The sequence below is a fragment of the Cibotium barometz genome, chromosome 8, assembly GCF_041138505.1.
Source record: "Cibotium barometz isolate CiBa-2024 chromosome 8, ASM4113850v1, whole genome shotgun sequence".
NCBI classification, from domain to species: domain Eukaryota; kingdom Viridiplantae; phylum Streptophyta; class Polypodiopsida; order Cyatheales; family Cibotiaceae; genus Cibotium; species Cibotium barometz.
Genome location: NC_141053.1, coordinates 42,073,609 through 42,081,762, shown reverse-complemented (window position 1 = coordinate 42,081,762; position 8,154 = coordinate 42,073,609).

The following is an 8,154-nucleotide window of genomic DNA, read 5'->3' as shown; positions in this document are numbered from 1 at the left end:
TGAGAGAGAGAGAGAGAGAGAGAGAGAGAGAGAGAGGCTAAGAATTTCTATGTAGAAGATAGTTTGTGTGGGAGGAGATAGTGTGTGTTTTCATTAGTGTATGTGCGGTGTGTACATGTGTGTGTGTGTGTGTGTGTGTGTGTGTGTGTGTGTGTGTGTGTGTGTGAGAGAGAGAGAGAGAGAGAGAGAGAGGCAAATAATTTCTACGTAGGAGATAGTTTGTGTGGGAGGAGAGAGTGTGAGTTTAGATTAGTGTATGTGCGGTGTGTACATGTGTGTGTGTGTGTGTGTGTGTGTGTGTGTGTGAGAGAGAGAGAGAGAGAGAGAGAGAGAGAGAGAGAGAGAGTATATGCATGCATGTGCGTACATCTGCATCTATGTTGTGTAGAATGTGCTTAAGAGAGAGTGAGATGGGGCAGACCTGGAGAGAGAGAGAGAGAGAGAGAGAGAGAGAGAGAGAGAGAGAGAGAGAGAGAGAGAGAGAGAGATGTAATGAGGGAGGGTGAAAAGAGAGAGAAAGAGAGTGAGAGATAGAGAATAAAAAGTAGCTTTTAATAAATATAAATTAAATAGAAAACATATATATATATGTGTGTATACATGTGTGTGTGTGTGTTTATTTACATTTATATATACATACATACATATGTATGTATGTATGTATATGTATGTATATATATATATATATATATATGTTTGTGTGTGTGTGTGTGTGTGTGTTTAGATGTGTGTATGATATATCTATCCATATATTTAAAAGTGACCACAACTTATCACCCATCTCCGCACATTAAAATTTAATCAAAATTAATTAAATTATGTCGATGTTTGTATTTATATTTTTAAATACATGTATACATGTATAAGTATATGTGTCTATGTATAGGTGTTTATGTATCTAAAACATAATAATGTATATACTATATATTTACATATGTGTATGTGTGCGAGCGTGAGAGAGAGAGAGAGAGAGAGAGAGAGAGAGAGAGAGTGTAAGTGAGAGAGAGAGAGAGAGCACTTCTATGTGTGGGAGAGCGTAAGAAGAGAGAGGGAGTGTGTGCATGTGTGTGTGTGTGTGTGTGTGTGTGTGTGTGTGTGAGAGAGAGAGAGAGAGAGAGAGAGAGAGAGCAGGTGTGTATATGTGTGTGCATGTGTGAGAGAGAGAGAGAGTTTCAACATTTGAGAGTATGTGTACGTGACAGAGAGAGAGAGAGAGAGAGAGGGTCATGTGCATGTGCATGTGTGTGTGTGTGTGTGTGTGTGTGTGTGTGTGTGAGAGAGAGAGAGAGAGAGAGAGAGAGATGGTTGTAGAGAGGGAATAGTTCTTTTCTGGAACCTTGGTCGGCCCCCGCAGCAATGCGTGGGTGCAATACTAGTACCTTTTATATGACGATGTTGGAAAAGATAAGGCAGCCCTATCATATGCTCAATGTCAAACAGAGAAATTCCATGAACTCTGTGTATATAGTTGCTTAAGACTAGTAACAGAGGAAAGACCATTTTTAAGTTTGGTTGATCTACTGTGAAAACTAGTCATTTGTATAAGACTAGTAATAGAGGCATGACCATTTTTAAGTTTGGCCAACCTAGTTTGAAAACTAGTCATTTATATATATGTCATTTTTTACAATAAGCAATACACAATCATTCCCTTGTAATAGTTTACTTGTGAGCTCCCCTTCTTCCTTCTTGCTTTCTTACATGCTATTGGATTCTTACATGCTAGATGGATGATTATTTAAATAGGTTTGATTATAGATTGTTCTCTTTTTTTTAGCTTCTTCTTCCCTTGCCTTTTTCGAGATAGAACCATCATGTAAAGGACCATCTCTTGTTACCTCCATCTAAGCATAAAGAGCTCACCTTTCACCCCTTTATAAAAGGAGAATTCCGATGTGACAATATAGTGAGAACACGACATACGAGCTAGCATACCCACATACGGAAGGTGTAATTTTATGGCTCTAAGGCAAGACCCAATAACACATGCTTCGGTAAGCTCTTGACTTGAACACACATTTAAAAAAAAATCTCCAAATTATTTTGAAAGAGTAGGATGCCTAGAGATATAATAAAAGATCCAAGAAATGTAAGAAAATTTCAAAAAGATACAAGAAACCATACAATAGTCTCACTAAATGGCTACCAAGGGAATGAGGCCAACACCACAAGTGCATCTCTAAGAATTCCTAGAAGATGTACAAAGTTGTAACTAAGGCGATATATAAAGAATGGAGAAAGCATATAAGAATAAAGGACAAAGAACTAAAGGCAGTAATGAAAGAAGAAAGGCTGGAGAAGATGTTTGATGAGATTCAAAAGAAAAACAATGGGAGAAGGTAGTTAGTCTAAGGAGGTATGTAGTCCAAGAAAAGAAGATTCCAAAATCTACGAGGACATCAAGGATTTTTGGGGAAGTGTCTCAGGCTTTTCTCTTGGATAAAGGGAGAAACATTAGATAATACAAGCTTTATTGATTGATCAACTTTAACTCTAAATCACAAAGACTAATCTAGAGTGTTTATTTCCTCAAACACCCTGCATGGAGCCAAAACTAGAGATGAAATTGGAGAAAAAGTAGGAGAAGTCTGATATTCATGTAAGTTTGGTTGATATCAACTAGGAGACGGCCAATATTCATGTAAGTTTGGTTGATATCAACTAGGAGACGGCCAATATTCATGCAATTTTGTTGATATGAACACAATATTAAGAAATCCCGCTAAATCCTATGAGCAAGAAAAGCGGGAGTTTAGAGCTCAGTACCAAGAGGTGAAAAAGAGAGAAAAAAAGGAAGGCTAAAATGAGAGGGAAAGAAGTTAGTAACAAAAAGAAAGAAATCATAATACCAAAGTAGGTTAAAAAATCATAATAAAAAAGTAGGTTAAAAACTACATAAATAAATCATAATTAAAAACTACAGAAATAAATCATAATAAAAAACTAGGTTTAAAAAATAGAGGAGCGACATAGAAGTAGGAATTATGAACTACATAGGGAAGCTAACAATTTAAAGAAGTAATGAGCAAAGGGACAAGAAGACTATTGATAAGAAATCAACATGCAAAAGGAATTTCTTATAGATAAACTATGTTTGGAAAATTTTGAAGAAAATATGTAAATAGAGGTTTTGCACCATATACAAGAAATTCGGAGAACAAAGATCAAGTCAGTAAAGTAATCATAATTTAAGTCCCATAAGAGAAAAGTATAACAAAGGAAGGTGAACTGGAAACCACAGAGAAGAGAAGTATGATATCTCTCTGTGTTTCTCTCTCTCTCTCTCTCTCCCCCCCCCCCCCACACACACACACACACACGCTATCTCTCTTCTCACACACTCTCCCACATATAGAAAGTCTCTCTCTCTCTCTCTCTCTCTCTCTCTCTCTCTCTCTCTCACACACACGCACACACACACTCTCTCTCTCTCTCTCTCTCTCACACACACACACACACACACACACACACATATAAATATATATTATCTATAATATTATGTTTTATTATATTTAGAGACGTATACCTATATATACATGTGCATGTATAAAATAAATAAACACATATACACACATATTTTTAATTACTATTAAATTTTAACACGTGGGGATGCATGATGAGGTGTGTTCACTCTTAAATAAGTGTATCTTATATACAATGTCTTTTGTCTTCTCTTTTGCATACATACGTATGTGATTGTGTGTACACATACACACGTATGTGTGATTGTGTAACGTCTTCACGCGTGTCTTCTCTTTTGCATACATACGTGTGTACACATACACACGTATGTGTGATTGTGTAACGTCTTCACGCGTGCATGTGTTGTGCAAGTGTCTTGATTGTGTGTATGTGTTAGTGTGTATTTGTTGTGTGTGTGTGTGTGTGTGTGTGTGTGTGTGTGTGTACATGGTGTGTATGTTTTTATATATGTGTATCCATAGCGAGTGTCTACATGTACGTGTATGTGAGCATGTGAATATACTCATGTGTACATCTATGTGTGTGCACGTGTAGGTGCATATGTGTGTGTGTGAGTGTGTGCATGTCCATGTGTGTGCACATGTACTTGTGTATGTGAGTGTATTTATGTGCTTGTGTGCATGTATACACATGTGTGTATGTGCAAGCTTGAGTATGTGTGCAAGTGTGCATATCTCTATATGTTGCATGTGTGTCCATGTGTGCGAGTGTGTGTATGTGTGTTTGTATGCGTGTGTGCATGTATCATGTGCTTGTGTCTGTGTGTCATGTGTGTGTGTGTATGCATGAACATACATGTGTGCTTGTGTCTGTGTGTCATGTGTGTGTGTGTGTGTGTATGCATGAACATACATGTGTGCGTCGATATACATATAAATCTATTTATACATACATGCTTACATACCTATATATACATATACATACATAATATATATGTACGTGTGTATGTATATTCTCTCTCTTACACACGCACATAATATATATGTTTGTGTGTGTATGTGCAAGCTTGAGTATGTGTGCAAGTGTGCATATCTCTATATGTTGCACGTGTGTCCATGCGTGCGAGTGTGTTGTGTGTTTGTATGCGTGTGTGCACGTATCATGTTCTGGTGTTTGTGTGTTGTGTGTGTGTGTGTGCATGAACATACATGTGTGTGCGTCGACATACATATAAATCTATTTATATATACATGCTTACATACCTATAGATACACATACATACATAATATATATAAGTGTGTGTATCTATAGGTATGTAAGCATGTATACAAAGATTTCATTGAAAGATGTGAGATGAGATCTTCTTAGATTCAAATTCAAAAAAAAAAAATTCGTACACACCCGAGGCCCACTTAAGTGGGTGGAGCCGATTTCCCCTTCCAACAATTAGCCAATTATCATGGTCGGGCAAGGGCCACGTACCATCGGGCAAGAGCCACGAATTAGGCATCCCCCATGACCACCACGATGAGTCGAGCGCTAGAACAGCGAAGGGGTTTCGTATGGATCCTCCTATCTCGGGTGATCCACCACCTGAGGAGGAGGAGTCACTCGAGTGTTCAAGGGGCAAGAGCCCGAGCAACCAAACATATCAAGCGAGCATAGGTGTCCCTTTATAACATGAGAGAGCCTAGTGGGACTTGAACTCATAACCTATAGGTTACAAGTCGCAAGCTTGACCACTACACTAACTCAGTTGGGACAAAAGATGTGAGATTTGGCTCCTCCTCACGCTTGCAGGAGGAGTGGTTATTTTGAATTAGCCCCACCTCCTTTGCCCACGTGGAGGGAGGTGGGGTTGTGATTAATCTTGTATAGAAGTTCCCGTCGAGCATGTAAGATGCCAAAGAATCTTATAGTAGATAAGGCGGGTGAAACAATGCTAACTTTTAACATACCCTCTTCCTTATAGTGACCCCATCCTCACATCACACCCAAGTAGATGGGTGAAGCTATTGCTAGGGTGGAAGGTTTGTATGGTCCAAGATATACCATAAAGTTTGTGGCCGAGATTAAGTGCATGGTCTAGGACTTATGCCATGAAGTTGGTGGCCGAGGTTAAGTGGTATGGTCCAGGACTAATCCACAGTCCGAAGTGGTGGGAAGATTTGGGTAAGGGTAGCCCTGATGGTAGGTAACATGTCAAGGTGACATGGAAAGTGATAGACAATGTAGAGGTTATTCATGCTAGGCTTGAGCTGGTTATAGAAATGGCATAGACCCTTCAACATCAGATAGTTGGTAGAAGCGATCCGCACCCTGTGGTTGATTGGCAGAATGAGTACCTAAACCACCATGAAATGATTGGCCTAGGGAAGATAGTAGTCCAGATCTTCATGGCACAACATAAGAGTATGTCCCCACCCACCTCACAACGTGATGCTAAGAGAGCAAAATGTCAGCCAAAGGGCAAGGTTATGTTGGTGTTGAAGGAAAGTCAGAGGTTATACGTATTGAAGCTTGTTGTGGAGATACTTGCAAGGTTAAGGGAAGATAGTAGTCCAGATCTTCAGCACAACATAAGAGTATGTCCCCACCTCACAACGTGATGCTGAGAGAGCAAAATGTCAGCCAAAGGGCGAGGTTATGTTGGTGTTGAAGGAAAGTCAGAGGTTATACGTATTGAAGCTTGTTGTGGAGATACTTGCAAGGTTAAGGGTTCTCTAGGCGATGGGTCATACCATGGGCTAGTGTTGAGATATCGAGCTCAACTAGTGTAGATATGTGACAACTCCACACTTATTGCACTAGCATGGTTAGTGAGATTATGGGTGATATACTACCAGTGGTTTACAAGTTGTGTGATAACTACTTTGGTGATATGGCAATAGTGCTTTACAAGCTGTGTGACAACCACTTACAACATAGTTATCGCACCAGCTCATGTAGTAAGGTTCATAATATGGACCGACCATTTTGTATGTTATAGTGGGAGAGTGCTTCCCCTTATAGTATGTGCTCTTATAGTTATGTTATGGTTATAAAGAAGAGAAGAGATATAGAAAAAATTCAACTATCCATCTCTTTTGTGTGCTTCTCTACTCTTTTGTGTGTGCGTGTTTGCTTGTAAGAAGCTTAAGCTCATCCTCTCCCTTGCATTCTTCTCATGGTATCACAGTGTCGATTCGTATAAAGAGCTTAAGAGGCAATTAAAGGAAGCGGTACACAAATAAGGATAAATCCATATCTTTCCCTTTGATTTGGAAGAAAATCTCTACAAGTTGTAGCAACCAAGAGGAGCAAGCACGCACAACATTGTAAGATGCATTGTCACATCTTAAGCTGTGCTGAAGCAACGAGGCACTATATTGTGTGGGTTATGTCCATAGGACCTTAGTGATTCAGAATTTGGATTCAAGGCCATTCTGGGCCGCATTTTAGCTCTATAAGGTTTTTGCCAAGCACTCTATGAAAGTGTCGATTTTGACTATGTATGCCCAATTTTTGGTTTGGTGCAAAGTTACGACAAAAATTTGGTTGCAAGGTAATCTATGCAAAGAATATGAGATTTGTACATTGTTGGTGGATGCATGTTTATGTGATTAGTTTACATGTGGTATAATAGGTTTATAATACCGTTGTGTTAGAGATTACAGGTTTATTGTAACTGCAAAAGTTTTTGCAAACGTTGTTTTGCATGTTGCTATATAGGTAATCATGTCCAACAGTCTATCCTAGAATGTGAGCGACTTATGGAAAAAGGATACTGGTGGGAGTTTGTCTTAGATGGCGAGAAGGAGGTGAAGCTTCTTAAAGAAAATGTCCTCCTCCATAGGCATAGACAGGCTTTGCATAAGAAAGCTAGCAAAGTGATATATCAAATGCTAAATAGGTCATATATACATGCAAAGCGACACCTAAGGATGCATGGAATACCTTGGTTAAGCTATATAGCACAAGTACCAAGGAAATAAAGATCTACATAATGTGTAGAGGAATAAAATGAGTATCTGTGATTACTCATTGAAAGTGAAAGGCCTTTTAGATGCCCTTGATTCTATTAGAGCACCTGTTGATGACGACTTGGTGTTGTGCGACTGCTAACAAAGGCATGTACATAAAGTGCCTAAGATCAAATGGTGGGGGATAATATTTCTCCAATGAGTTCAGTGATTATTTAAGAGAGCACGAGATAAAGAGACAATTCATATATAGGTACGTACACCTCGCAACAAAATGGGGTTGTAGAAAGAAAGAAAGAACATGCATATTATAGAAGTTGCCAGTGTATTGATGGAAGGAGAAATCTTTATTGGAGATTCCCTTAAGTAGAAAGGTTATAGATGCTATAGCCCCACTACTCGTGAGAGATGCGACTGAGCAGGGATGCTATTTTTGATAAGATGAGTAGTTGGTAAACACTAGTGAAGGATTTCATAGAGATTGATGTAAACAATAATGAGATTGATATCAACAATAATGAGATTGATATCAACAATAATGTAGCTACAATGAATGGGAGCAACAATCACATGTGCTTATAAGATCAAAGCATTGCAAGAAATAGAGCCCACATGTTTTGAGGAGGGACTTAGACATAAACATTGGGAAGATGGCAAGGATGACGAGATGGTTACATTGAATGTAAATGAGATGTGGGAGTTATTGCCTTTGCGTAAGGGGAAGAAAGAAATTGAATGCAAGTAGATCTATGAAGCAATGTAAAATTCA